This window comes from Helianthus annuus, chromosome 3, assembly GCF_002127325.2.
Source record: "Helianthus annuus cultivar XRQ/B chromosome 3, HanXRQr2.0-SUNRISE, whole genome shotgun sequence".
Lineage (NCBI taxonomy): Eukaryota > Viridiplantae > Streptophyta > Magnoliopsida > Asterales > Asteraceae > Helianthus > Helianthus annuus.
Window position 1 is genome coordinate 107110814 of NC_035435.2, and position 14674 is coordinate 107125487.

The window sequence follows — 14674 nt, forward strand, 5'->3', positions numbered from 1 at the left end:
AGAAACACGTAGCGCCTTGTAACTGGTCAAACAAATCATCGATTCGAGGCAGGGGATAGCGATTCTTGATTCTCAGCTTATTCAATTCCCTGTATTCAATGCACGTTCGGAACGACCCATCCTTCTTTTGGAAAAAAGGACTGGTGCGCCCAAGGATAAGTGCTCGGGCAAATGAAGCCTTTATCAAGTAATTCCTGAAGCTGACTCGAGAGTTCGCGCATTTGGGACGGAGCGAGTCGATAAGGAGCTTTAGCAACAGGATTTGCTCCAGGAATGAGGTCGATACAAAAGTCTATATCATGACTTGGTAATAGCCCTGGGAGATCATCAGGGAACACGAGAGGGAATTCACAAACAATAGGTACCTGGTTTACCGCCTTTTCTTTCTTTTCCTTTTCCGCTACTACAATGTTGGCCCAGAAAGCTCTGTATTCCTTACGGAGATACTTGCTAGCTTGGACACATGACATGAGTTTGAGACCTTTCGAGGGAGTTTCACCATACACACATAGTTGGTCACCATTCGCGAGCGAGAATCGAATCATCTTATCGAAGCAAACAACTTCAGCATGGTTTTGGCGAAGAAAGTCCATGCCTACTATGACGGCAAAACTACCGAGCTGCATCGGAATAAGGTCGATAGGAAAGATGTGATTGTTGAGTTCGACAGTATAATCACGAAGAACAGAATTGACAGCGACGGTTCTTCCGGTGGCAACTTCAACCTCGAACGTTGAGGGGAGATGGGAGCGCTTACGATTAAGGAGCTTTTCGAATTCAAACGACACAAAACAGTTATCGACTCCAGTAACAAACAAACACGAAGCATATATACCATTCACAAGGAACGTACCATAGACCACGTTGTTGTCAGCCTGAGCCTGGCGCACATTGATGTTGAAAGTTCGGGCGCGAGCTGCTTGTTGCTGTTGTTGATGAGGCTGCTGCTGGGGTTGTTGTTGGGGCTGCTCCTGTTGTGTCTTTTGCTTCACCACTCGATTCGGGCACATGTTTGCGAAGTGGTTGGGATCACCACACGCAAAGCAAGCTCTAGCATGGAACGCGGGTGCAGGAGCCGCTTGTTGGCCTTGAGGAGCAGGAAGTAGAGCTTGTTGAGCAGTAGTTGGAGCTGGAGCTTGACGTGGACTAGTACGGCAGTTAGCGGTGACATGGCCGTACATGTTGCAATGCACACGGTATCTGTAGGCGATTCCCACTAGGTGGGGTCACCGGTGCCGCGACTTGGCAGTGTTGAGTCTGTTGTGGAGCTAGAACAGCTTGGAGCGGGGCAGCGGTAGTGACAGCACAGTTCTTGTTGCTGGAGTTGCTGTTGTTCTTCCTCTTGCGACGTGAGGACTTTGAAAATTGCGGAGCGGCGGCAGTTTCAGTGGTTGTAGCAGTGGTAGCTTGATGCAGATTCTTGGAAGCTTTATCCCAGTAACTAGACTTGACTCGCTTGTCGTTTATCTCAGCGGCAAGCAGGTAAGTTTTCTTGATTGTTGCTGGTTTTGAAGCTTGCACAAAGTCCACGACACAATCCGGCAGAGCTCAGATATACTTCTTGATCGTCACATCGGGAGTCTTAACTTGGTCCGGACAGATTATGCTTAGCTGTTTGAAGCGAGCAGTTAAAGCAGCATTGTCACCATCCTTCTACTTAATATGCCAGAATTCGTCCTCTAATTTTTGGCGCTCGTGGGGAGGGCAGAACTCTTCCATCATGACGTCCTTCAACTCATCCCACGTCAAACCGTAAGCTGCATCATTTCCGCGTTTGTTTCTCTCGGCCGTCCACCAATCTAGAGCTCGGGATTGGAAGACGTCGGTGGCGTTCAGAGTGCGGAGACCATCAGGACAGCCACTCTGGCGCAGGGTGACCTCGATCGAATCAAACCATTGAAATAAGGTCGTAGGCCACCTTCACCGGTAAACTCTTTCGGGTCGCAGGCTTTGAACTGCTTGAAGCTAAAAACAGGCTTTGGCGAATCAGTTCGGGATTCTTCAGAAGACTTGCTAGCATTCTCGTGTAGGTCGCTAACGATCTGAGGGTTAACTTTCGATATCTGTTTAGTGACGAGAGCAGCAAGGCATTTGTCTTTCTGGTTTCGGCGGGCAGTTCGAGAGTGAAGGGATCCAGATGACGACATCGTCTGCAACATACATCGCCACAGAACTCAAACACAATATAATCGAATCTCACTTCATACGTACTACTACTAAAGCTCAGGAACACAATCATGTATCACATAAACACATAGGCACATAAACACATAATCACATAACACATAAACACGTAAGGCACATAGGGTACATAGAAGCACATAGAAGCAGTCAGATACAGAAACCTATCATTCAAAGTTCGCTTGTTCGAGAATAGCGATTGCGATTAGCGAGTTCATAGTGAGTAACATGGCGTGCGATTATCCATAAGTAGCAACGATTTATTAGCGTTTCGAGATAGATGCGCGGTGCGGGTCGTGTGTGTCGATCAAAGCAAGAGCGGAAAGCGAATAAACCACCAAAAATCGAAACACATAAACAGACAAAATCACATAAATCACATAAAATCCACATAAAAGCGACGGATATCAAGTCGGCAGTTGCGAGCTCAGAATCGAAACACATAAAAATCGAGAATAGATTGTCTGCGGCTGATAGACGTCGACTACCCAAAGTGGTTCGACTATTCTCAAGGACTTTTGGTACACACTTTGGCCTTCGGGACTGTGCTCTCGCCTCGAATTTGGACGATCGGCACGCATCTTTCCAGCTCAGTGTGACTTCAACTCGTTGGAGTCCGTCGAGACTTTGGTGAGAGTTTTGTAAAAACCAGAGTACAGATCGGAACAAGTCGTCAAGGTTCGGGTTTCACCCCTATTTTAGCAACTTCGTTCCTATTTTGATGGAAGTAGAAAGGTAAATTTGTGTTAAAGTATGGATTTCACTCCTGATTCAACACAAATTCTCCTGTTTATAGATAAAAATGCGGGTTGAACAAGCAATTTAGTCGAGAGTTTGCGGTTTTCACACCTAATCCCGACCTAATCACTCGTTTATTTTCGAAAATTAATGTACAGTGATAGTGTAGTGTAAGCGAGAATAGCGAGAAATAGCAAGTAAGCTCGTACAACACCCTAAAGGGTATGCACAAGTCGGTCTTTTGGTACTTAACTATAGACTAGGTCGTTTCTAGGACATCGACCCGGACTAGGTCGAGTCTTGCCTAATTCCCTATAGTTATGGCTCTGATACCAATCTGTCACACCCAAACCAATGGCGGAAACATCGGGGCGCGGCACTGAGCGAAACAGATTGTCCAAGAGAAATCCATAACAACTAATATTACCGAATATTTAACGTTAAGTCCCATACCAAAACATATCCAGCAAAATAGTTATTACAGATATATCATCTCAAAAACAAATAAAACTGTTCCGACTACTCAGATTTAAATAAATTGTTTGTTTGTTTCTAGACTCTTCCTAACTTGATTCCACATAGCAAGCGTCCTAGCAGATAGCATCCTAAACTCCTGTCACATACGTAAAAATAAAGGTCAATACACATAGTGTAAAGGTGAGCATACAAGTTTAATAGATATAATAGAGTTCGAAATCGTTTACGCATAACCAGCATGTAACATGTATAAAGTGAAGGCTAGTAGGTTATCGAAAGAGAAATATGCACAGACATGACTGCGAGTTGTAGAATGCGCAACACATATCCCCACTGGGACACGTGAAGTAAAGCCCTTAACAACCCATGTCCACAACAGGTGCTGAGTCCAAACTATAGTACTATCGTTGCTAAGGTGTCAGGCAATAATCACTGTGTTAACAAAACAAACAAGCATTCATCGAATAACACGTAGCATGCAATGACGGTTAGCGTATAAATAGTGTTTGCGTTGTGTGTCGCTTATGATTTAGAATAAGTAACGTATGTAACACCCAAAGTGCGTAAAGCAAAAAGGGATCGAGTATACTCACAGATTGTGTTTAATAAGTAAACACGCTCTTGGATTGAAGGTAGCGCTGAGAGAGATTAGCCTGAACAGTTAACGATAACATAAACGATAAGCGGCGCGTAAAACGGTGCAAGGGTGATAAATGTCGGATGGTAATCCGACCGGATGGCAATCCGATCGGATGGCCAGTCGATCGGATGTCAATCCGTTCGGAATTTCCTCAGGTGTTCCCTGATGATCTTCCAGGACTACCGCCAAGTCGTGATATCGACTTTCGTATCAACCTTATTCCTGGAGCTAACCCTGTTGCTAAAGCCCCTTATCGACTCGCACCATCCGAAATGAGGGAACTCTCAAACCAACTCCAAGAGCTGCTTGAAAAAGGCTTTATTAGCCCGAGTACCTCTCCTTGGGGCGCACTAGTCCTTTTCATCAAAAAGAAGGATGGGTCGTTCAGGATGTGTATCGACTATCGGGAATTGAATAAGCTGACCATCAAGAACCGTTATCCCCTACCTCGAATCGACGATTTGTTTGATCAGCTACAAGGTGCATCGTGTTTCTCGAAGATCGATCTACGCTCAGGTTATCATCAGCTATGCATACAAGAGGAAGATATACCCAAAACAGCCTTTTGTACTTGATACGACCACTATGAGTTCGTTGTTATGCCTTTTGGTCTAACCAACACGCCTGCGGTTTTTATGGATCTGATGAATCGCGTGTGTAAACCTTATCTTGACCGTTTCGTCATCGTGTTCATCGACGATGTCTTGATTTATTCCAAATGGAAAGCCGAACACGCGCAACATCTACGTTTGGTTCTCGAGTTACTCCAGGGGAACCAACTCTATGCCAAGTTCTCTAAGTGCGAATTCTGGTTGGAGGAGGTTCAGTTTCTGGGTCACATCGTGAATAGTCAGGGTATTCATGTCGATCCCGCAAAGATTGAAGCAGTTAAGAGCTGGATTACGCCAAAGAACCCGTCTGAAGTCTGTTCTTTTCTTGGATTAGCGGGCAATTATCGACAATTTATCGAAGGATTCTCTAAGATCGCTGTGCCGCTTACCGCTCTTACTCATAAAGACAGGTCTTTTGTTTGGGGAACTGAACAAGAATCTGCTTTTCAAACCCTTAAGCGCAAGCTCTGCAATGCTCCTGTTCTCACATTGCCAGACGGAAACAACGATTTCATTGTCTAATGTGATGCTTCCAACCTTGGTCTTGGTTGTGTTCTCATGCAACGGGACAAGGTTATAGCTTACGCATCTCGTCAGCTCAAAATCCAAGAGAAGAACTATACAACCCATGACCTCGAGCTAGGCGCAGTTGTTTTTGCATTAAAAATTTGGCGACACTACCTGTATGGTACCAAGTGTACGATCTTCACCGATCACAGGAGTTTACAACACATCTTTAATCAGAAAGAACTTAACATGCGTCAACGCCGATGGGTAGAACTTCTGAACGATTACGACTGTGAGATTCGTTATCACCCGGGCAAGGCAAATGTTGTAGCCGACACACTCAGCAGACGGAGTTATTTGCTCAGTATTCGCAATACCCAAGCCTAGCACAACCTCGAAGCTCTCATCCGCGAAGCCCAGCATGCCTGTTTTAACGAACGCACCTTGAAGAAGGAGAGAATCTATCACGATGGAGCTCAGCTTGTAAGCAAAGCAGATGGGATTTTCTATTATCTGGACCGAATTTGGATCCGTAAGCGGACCGATTTGCGAAAGATTATAAGAATGAAGCCCACAAATCCCGGTATTCTATTCATCCCGGTGCCGATAAAATGTACCAGGATCTTTGCTACAAGTACTGGTGGCCGGGCATGAAGCGGGATATTGCTCTTTATGTTGGAAGTTGCCTGACTTGTGCGAGAGTTAAGGCTGAACATCAACGACCTTCTGGCTTACTCGAACAACCTCCAATCCCTATATGGAAGTGGGAGAGTATAGCTATGGATTTCATAACCAAACTTCCGCCCACGCCATCAGGTCACGACAGCATTTGGGTTATAGTTGATCGTCTGATCAAATCAGCCCACTTTTTGCCAATACGGGAAGACTACAAGGTAGAAAGACTAGCCCGAATCTACATCGACGAGATCATTTGCAATCATGGTACGCCTCGTGATATCATTTCAGACCGTGATGCTCGGTTTACTTCGCGATTGTGGGAAACGTTTCAAGCGGCTCTTGGTACGTCGCTTAACCTGAGTACTGCATTCTATCCTCAAACCGACGGACAGACTGAAAGAACGATCCGTACTCTTGAAGACATGCTCCGCGCGTGTGTCATAGTCTTCGGTGGTAGTTGGAACAAATACCTGCCGTTAGTCGAATTCTCGTACAACAACAGCTATCATGCCAGCATACAAATGGCACCATTCGAGGCCTTATATGGAAGAAGATACCGTTCGCCTATTGTGTGGCACGAGATCGGCCATTCGCAATTAACCGATTGTAACGCCCACATTTACATAGTGTCAAAACAACATGTAAAAACCCTCAAAATTTGAAACTTTCATTTCATTACATATATTTTTGCTAAAATACCCTTAGTTTAAAATCAACGTAACCATCTAATTTAATCACAAGAGCTAACATAATCCACCATGTGAGTACAAATTTAACATACTTACTAACAAAAGACCTTAATCTTGAAAAAACTAACATTTACATTCTAAAATAGTTTTGACCCGTTTACAAAAGGCAAACTTAAACCGGAAGCGCGTAAAGGGCGGCGTGGTGTGTTCGATCCAAGCTCGGCATCATCAAAGATGAGATTTACCTAACATTCAAAAACACAAATAAGTTCATTAGTGCAATTCTTTTAACATCATAACATTTCAAGTCAATTTGTCCTTTATTTGACCCATTAACGATTCATAGCAAGAATTCATTTCTTTTTACCATTTACTTCTTTCAACTAGCTATTTCCGTTAAGAGCAGATGTTTTACATATCATTCATTATCCATATCTTCATTCCATCCGACCCGTTCACACCGAGTATAAGACTAAAACCTTCACGAAACCTCTCCATGGCAATATTTAACCCATTCTCGACGGGTCAACATTTAACATTTAATCATTTCAAAACTTCAATACATTATGACCCGTTTATAACAAGTCATTTCATATCTATTCCCTAATCTCATTATCCATTCGTTTGACCCGTTCATGACGGATCATCATCTTACATACTACACAATTCTATATCTTATAACTAGCAACAATAGAATAAAACCCAAACCGTATTCTACATTAAGCCTACTCGAAGTTCATATGAACTTACCTTTGTTTTGCATTTGCTTGCGAACCGGATTGACTTGTATCCTCTTCCTTCACGCCTACAATTTCACATTCAACATTCCTTCAATCTCATGCTTTTATCTCACATTTACATTAACATAGTGAGCTAACAATTCATAATTTCATCAATTCTAATCAACTACCGTCATGTGTATATGTAATCATCAACATTATATGAGAACTAATACTCAAGCATTTCATCAAACACATGGTGTGCATAACATTAGCGAAGCATAATGTACAAGTATCTTATGCATAACTTCACTAGTTCATATAAAGATTATTAACTTCAACTAATTTTTCACATAACGTTCATTCTAAATCAGATTCATATAATAATAATCTACAACATCCAACTTCATATATCATAACTATATTCAATTTAACACATGTAGCATCATCATCTTCATAACATCACTACTATTAGTGGGTCTTCATCCAAACATCAAAATAATTAGAATTTCAATCATAATTCATGTTTCATGAGATGATTCTAACTCACTATCATTCTAGTTTCATACAATTTCACGGATTGATTCAAAACCCAATTCATCAAGATCATTAAAACATATAATTTAACTCACCTAGGGTTGAGAATAGTTAGACGATTGAGAAATTAGAGACATGCATTCGAATTTATCCTTAAATCATCTTCAATTTGCTGAATTTTGGAATGTGTTGGAGAAGAAGGGATTTTCCTTCTCTCTGGTTCTTTCTAGCGACACACACACACACACTCTTATGTGTGTTGTGTTTTATTTTTCTATTTTATATATAATTATCTTTTCCTTCTTGCAAATTTGGCCCTTCAAGTTTAATCACTCATTTTAAAAGGGTTGAATCTACTTTTATATAACATGAACACATGTTTAAATAAAAACCTTCATAATTAAGTTTTGGGGTGTTACAAGTCTACCCCCCTTAAAGAAGGTTTCGTCCCTGAAACCTGAATACGTATTGAATAATGATGGGTAGTGTTATGTGAGACCCGAGCCTTTTTAACGTTTGCCATTGGACCAAATTTGTCCAATGCACTTCGTAATTCAATATTGAATGACTCAGTACAATCCTACTACATTATTCCATAATCAACATTCATTCGTTCGTTCGAGCGAACTTTCTTAAAACTTACATGTCAGACTATGCATACCCACATACCTTTAACACCCTCTTTGGGAAACAATTATCATAATAGTCATGTTTGTTCATTCCTGTTCATTCATACAAAATCACAAGTCAAACACCACCCAATAGTTGTTAACTATTTAGCTTCTACATACACTCCACCCTTTTCTGGGCCAACATCAAGTAAAATTTATTTCATGTCAATGGCTTAGTAATCCTTTTCACACTTTTCTTGTAATACTTACGTGTGATCTCTACTCGAGTCCAATATTTCTTTCATTGTTAATCTAATGTATCTGTATGGTTAACTGCAATACAATGCATACATTTATACAACTCGCGTATAAACTATCTTGCTCCAACCCCTCTTAATGTCTATCCCTTGGTTGTAAGGGCCTACCTAAGGCTTTAATCACACAACCAATATAATCGTGTATCAATACGTACATTCATGTAACTCATATTACACCCAAGGTGTTATACGCAACTATATATGCCATCACATTCCATAATTGTCATACATACATCAGTCCTTCTAACATTGCAGTACAAAGGCAAGAATCTAACATCGTACCACAATGGATAACTCTACCTATATACTTACTAAAATTCCGTTACATACGAGATTATAAACTTATTACACATGCCATTCCATTCCACGTGTGAGTTACATAAAACTAGATATACCCATTCATTCGATAATTTGTTTTATATTTACCTCATAGGGTTGTCCTAATAAACAAACCAAGAATCCTTACGCATGCAAACTCTAACTCGTGACATTTCTCGAGAGGTTTACCTTCTGATAAGTCCTGACATGTTTTAGGAAACCTAACTAGAGGTAGGATTCATTAAAATATCCATTTATTTACTTACTTAGTCCAAAATTTCTTGCCATAGCGTAATCCCGTCTTACATTCTTTGCAAGGCTCACTTGTGGTAAAATATCTTTTATGCCACATTCCACCTAATCATTCTTTATGTAACATTTCACCATTTCTATTAGTTATGCATTATAATGCTTTCATTCTAACTTCCTCAACGTTAACCTTTTAAATCTTCCATACAATTCTTTCTAATTCTTTTAAACTGAGCATTCTAAGCATTTTCCCTGCTTGGTTATCAGTTCCTAACTTTTCTTTCCTTTACAAAATTCCTTTCGTACGCAATATCTAGTTATCCACCTTACTTCGTCTAGTTTAATGATTTACTTCCAAGCCATAATACAAGTTCAACTTCATCATTTGAAGTTCATAACCTTTGGTCATTACCCTTTCCATTCCTACAGTGTGGACTAACTCGCACATTTGTACTCCCTAGTTGATTTTGGACATACTTATGCAAACATTGTTCTTGCCACCCCATTTCTTTTATATTCTTATTCAATAAGTCCAACATGTAATTATGTTTACACATTGGGCCACCTCCATCATTCTTGAAGTTAGTTCATATCATTTAAACCTTCAAATTCAAATATCCTTACTATCATTTTACTATTCCTTACAGAATTCCCTATCCTTGTAAGTGCTTAAATCATCCACCTAGGTCTTAGTGCATTATTCATTCTAATCCTCATGAGTTGATCACTACATGCTTAATACGTAACGCATCTGACGCATAATTCTTCCATCACAATCTTTTATTACCTCGACATCTTTCTATGTATATATATGTTTACTTATACTATTACATGATACCACATTTGTCATATGCTTTACTCTTGCTCATACATCCCGTTTTGGGTTTACCACAGTTAACTATCAGCATATCCTTATTCATATTCCCAAAACCAGCTACAAAATATTTCACGTACATACACCTATACATCATCTATATATATATATACATTCCTTTTGTCCAACATCATACTTGACTGACCAGGCTACCTGTGTCACTTACCTATTATGTTTATACTAATCTTTAGTTAGGTGGAGAAAGGCATCTCCTCATTTGTAATTCATACATTCCTTCCCACCTAAAGACTCTTAACTTTTATCCGTTTATAACCCCTTCTTAAGGTTCTATCCATGCTTACCACTCGGATACAATCCTTCCGTTCTGGCTGTTCATTCAGGCATTTCATCCAAGTTTATTTGACATGTTTTTGCTTATGGGTTAGAACATCTTTTTCTGTACCTTTCTTCCTTATATATTGATTCACCCTTATCTACAGGTTCAACCCGTTCATTTCCGCATTTCTTTCTTCCATCACATCATCCTCCATCCAGTATCATGTGTCACGTCTCGTAGCCACCTTCTATATTCAACTTCAAGTGATGTTTCCCAACACTATATTCTACCTTCTATTTCATGTGCCGCGTTTTCATATAAAACATTTTCCTCTAAGTTTTCATTCCACTAACATTTACTTTTCATTTGACAAGATTTTCATCCTTAGGACCATACTATACTCAAAATTTCATCACTCTCTCATGTTCCATACTTTCTAAGCTTGGTCATACTTATCATTCAGACATTTCACTACATTCTAGATGTAATCATGCTCATTTTCCACACATTTCATTACATTCTAGGACCATACCAACTTCTTCCGCAAGCATTGCTTTTATTTCCTTTTATCGTGCCATTTGTTATCATTTATATCCCCTTCATCCGTCATCTACATTAAACATTTTCTACATTCATTACTTCATATACTTTTTATGTTATCTCAAGTTACATTCAGGCATTCATACTCATATTTCAACAACTCTCATTTCACTTTTACATCATCATCAACATCGGTCACAATAGGCCATATCATGCATGCCTCTCGTTCATAGGGAAATAAAATCCCTCATCCTTATTACTTACTTTCTCGCACCATTCGTTACTCGAAACGTATTCCGTTAACAATTGCTTCATTCTCATCAGCCATCTACTATAACATTCGAGATCATTACTAAATTTCATTCTTTAGTCATGTTCACTTCATTCTAACATTTTTAAATTTTTCTATACTTTCCTTTCTTTCATGCTAGGTGTTAATGGTCCTTTATGACCACACCACATACTTCTCATCATAGGATTGATGAACCCAGCTAGAATTTCATTCATAACTTTCCAATCATATACGTTCTTACTTCGAAACATTTCGATATGACCCGGTTAACATTTAGAGGACCCTAATTATCATACGTTACCTTTTTCAGGAGCTTGACGGAGCTATTGGATTGGCCTTAGGAAATATTCTACAACACATTTTAAGTAATATGTTAATAAGCTTAACATATTTTAATGACTTTCATTCGCTTACTCATTACTATTATACTTTCATTCCATCCGTTCTTGGTGCTAACGGCCATTTCATGACCACACCGCATACTTTTCATTATAGGGTTAATAAACCCGGTACTAACTTCATTCGTATCCTTCGTTTCCTACACATCCTCATCTTTCTATACATCATTCGTTCTTAGTAATTCATTCTCATGAATCACATACTCATCCACTCTTTCCTTACAAACATTCTAGATGTGTAATTACTTCATCCATTCGTATGTAAAAACTTCTCATTCTTTCACACATTCATCATTAAAACATGTTGGCTATATGGAATTCTTTAGTCTCATTATCAAATTGTGGCATCCCTAGCATTTAAACGAGTACTAGAACTAAATTTAAAAGCTTCGCATAACAAGCAAGCAATTCGGGAAAGAATGGATAAGGAAGTGTCGTCGCTGACGGCACATATGTGCGTCGCCGACGGCTTCTGAAATGTTGTGTCGCTAATATTGTCCGTAGACAGGAACTTAGGGCGTCGGGTGAAAGGGTGCCGTCGCCGACGGCACATATGTGCGTCGCCGACGGTCTCTCCGTCTCGCAGACGCTGAACAACTTAAAAATTTCATTTCCAGGGATCTTTTCGATCCAGAATGGTCCCGTGGAGTCCCGGAGTCCCCCGAAACATCTCCGAGCATCTAAACCAGATCATTTTTGTAATTTAACCATAATTCCCTTCCCGTTTCCCATTAAAACATAGCTCGAAAGTCTTAAATCACTTACTTGCGTGGCACTTTGGAACGAACACACCTTCACAAGAGCTTTCGGTTTGAGTCCGAGCGCCATATCTTGCTCGAATCTCTCAAACCCAGGCTCTGATACCAACTTGTAACGCCCACATTTACATAGTGTCAAAACAACATGTAAAAACCCTCAAAATTTGAAACTTTCATTTCATTACATATATTTTTGCTAAAATACCCTTAGTTTAAAATCAACGTAACCATCTAATTTAATCACAAGAGCTAACATAATCCACCATGTGAGTACAAATTTAACATACTTACTAACAAAAGACCTTAATCTTGAAAAAAACTAACATTTACATTCTAAAATAGTTTTGACCCGTTTACAAAAGGCAAACTTAAACCGGAAGCGCGTAAAGGGCGGCGTGGTGTGTTCGATCCAAGCTCGGCATCATCAAAGATGAGATTTACCTAACATTCAAAAACACAAATAAGTTCATTAGTGCAATTCTTTTAACATCATAACATTTCAAGTCAATTTGTCCTTTATTTGACCCATTAACGATTCATAGCAAGAATTCATTTCTTTTTACCATTTACTTCTTTCAACTAGCTATTTCCGTTAAGAGCAGATGTTTTACATATCATTCATTATCCATATCTTCATTCCATCCGACCCGTTCACACCGAGTATAAGACTAAAACCTTCACGAAACCTCTCCATGGCAATATTTAACCCATTCTCGACGGGTCAACATTTAACATTTAATCATTTCAAAACTTCAATACATTATGACCCGTTTATAACAAGTCATTTCATATCTATTCCCTAATCTCATTATCCATTCGTTTGACCCGTTCATGACGGATCATCATCTTACATACTACACAATTCTATATCTTATAACTAGCAACAATAGAATAAAACCCAAACCGTATTCTACATTAAGCCTACTCGAAGTTCATATGAACTTACCTTTGTTTTGCATTTGCTTGCGAACCGGATTGACTTGTATCCTCTTCCTTCACGCCTACAATTTCACATTCAACATTCCTTCAATCTCATGCTTTTATCTCACATTTACATTAACATAGTGAGCTAACAATTCATAATTTCATCAATTCTAATCAACTACCATCATGTGTATATGTAATCATCAACATTATATGAGAACTAATACTCAAGCATTTCATCAAACACATGGTGTGCATAACATTAGCGAAGCATAATGTACAAGTATCTTATGCATAACTTCACTAGTTCATATAAAGATTATTAACTTCAACTAATTTTTTACATAACGTTCATTCTAAATCAGATTCATATAATAATAATCTACAACATCCAACTTCATATATCATAACTATATTCAATTTAACACATGTAGCATCATCATCTTCATAACATCACTACTATTAGTGGGTCTTCATCCAAACATCAAAATAATTAGAATTTCAATCATAATTCATGTTTCATGAGATGATTCTAACTCACTATCATTCTAGTTTCATACAATTTCACGGATTGATTCAAAACCCAATTCATCAAGATCATTAAAACATATAATTTAACTCACCTAGGGTTGAGAATAGTTAGACGATTGAGAAATTAGAGACATGCATTCGAATTTATCCTTAAATCATCTTCAATTTGCTGAATTTTGGAATGTGTTGGAGAAGAAGGGATTTTCCTTCTCTCTGGTTCTTTCTAGCGACACACACACACACACTCTTATGTGTGTTGTGTTTTATTTTTCTATTTTATATATAATTATCTTTTCCTTCTTGCAAATTTGGCCCTTCAAGTTTAATCACTCATTTTAAAAGGGTTGAATCTACTTTTATATAACATGAACACATGTTTAAATAAAAACCTTCATAATTAAGTTTTGGGGTGTTACACCGATCCCGAGTTACTACAAGAAACGACTGACAAAATCCTCCAGATTCGAGACAACTTGTCGAAAGCCAGGGATAGACAGAAAAGTTATGCCGATAGAAGACGCAAGCCCCTTGAATTTGACGTTGGCGACTACGTACTCCTAAAGGTATCACCTTGGAAGGGTGTGGTCAGATTCGGCAAGAAAGGGAAACTAGCGCCTCGATATGTTGGACCTTTTAAGATTCTGGAAAGAATCGGAAAATTCGCCTACAGACTCGAACTACCGGAGGAACTTAGTAACGTCCACCCAACTTTCCATGTGTCGAACCTCCGAAAGTGTCTAGCTGATCATGATCTGATCGTACCGCTCGACGACCTTCACGTAAACGAAACGCTACACTTCGTGGAAAA

General features: G+C 39.3%; 1 long non-coding RNA gene across 3 annotated transcripts; it reads right to left on the reverse strand.

The window, feature by feature from the left end:
• Window positions 1–6546: 6546 nt before the first annotated feature.
• On the reverse strand, window positions 6547–14097 carry LOC110927756. Of its 3 annotated transcripts, XR_002585873.2 has the most exons (4): window positions 13959–14097; window positions 13358–13412; window positions 7272–7326; window positions 6547–6766 (listed from the first exon to the last, which is right to left on the reverse strand). It is a non-coding gene; the product is annotated as an uncharacterized LOC110927756 (long non-coding RNA). The 3 variants fall into 3 exon arrangements; XR_004889343.1 differs by lacking the exons at window positions 13358–13412; window positions 13959–14097 and adding an exon at window positions 7873–8012; XR_004889342.1 differs by lacking the exons at window positions 6547–6766; window positions 7272–7326 and adding an exon at window positions 12632–12852.
• Window positions 14098–14674: the final 577 nt, after the last annotated feature.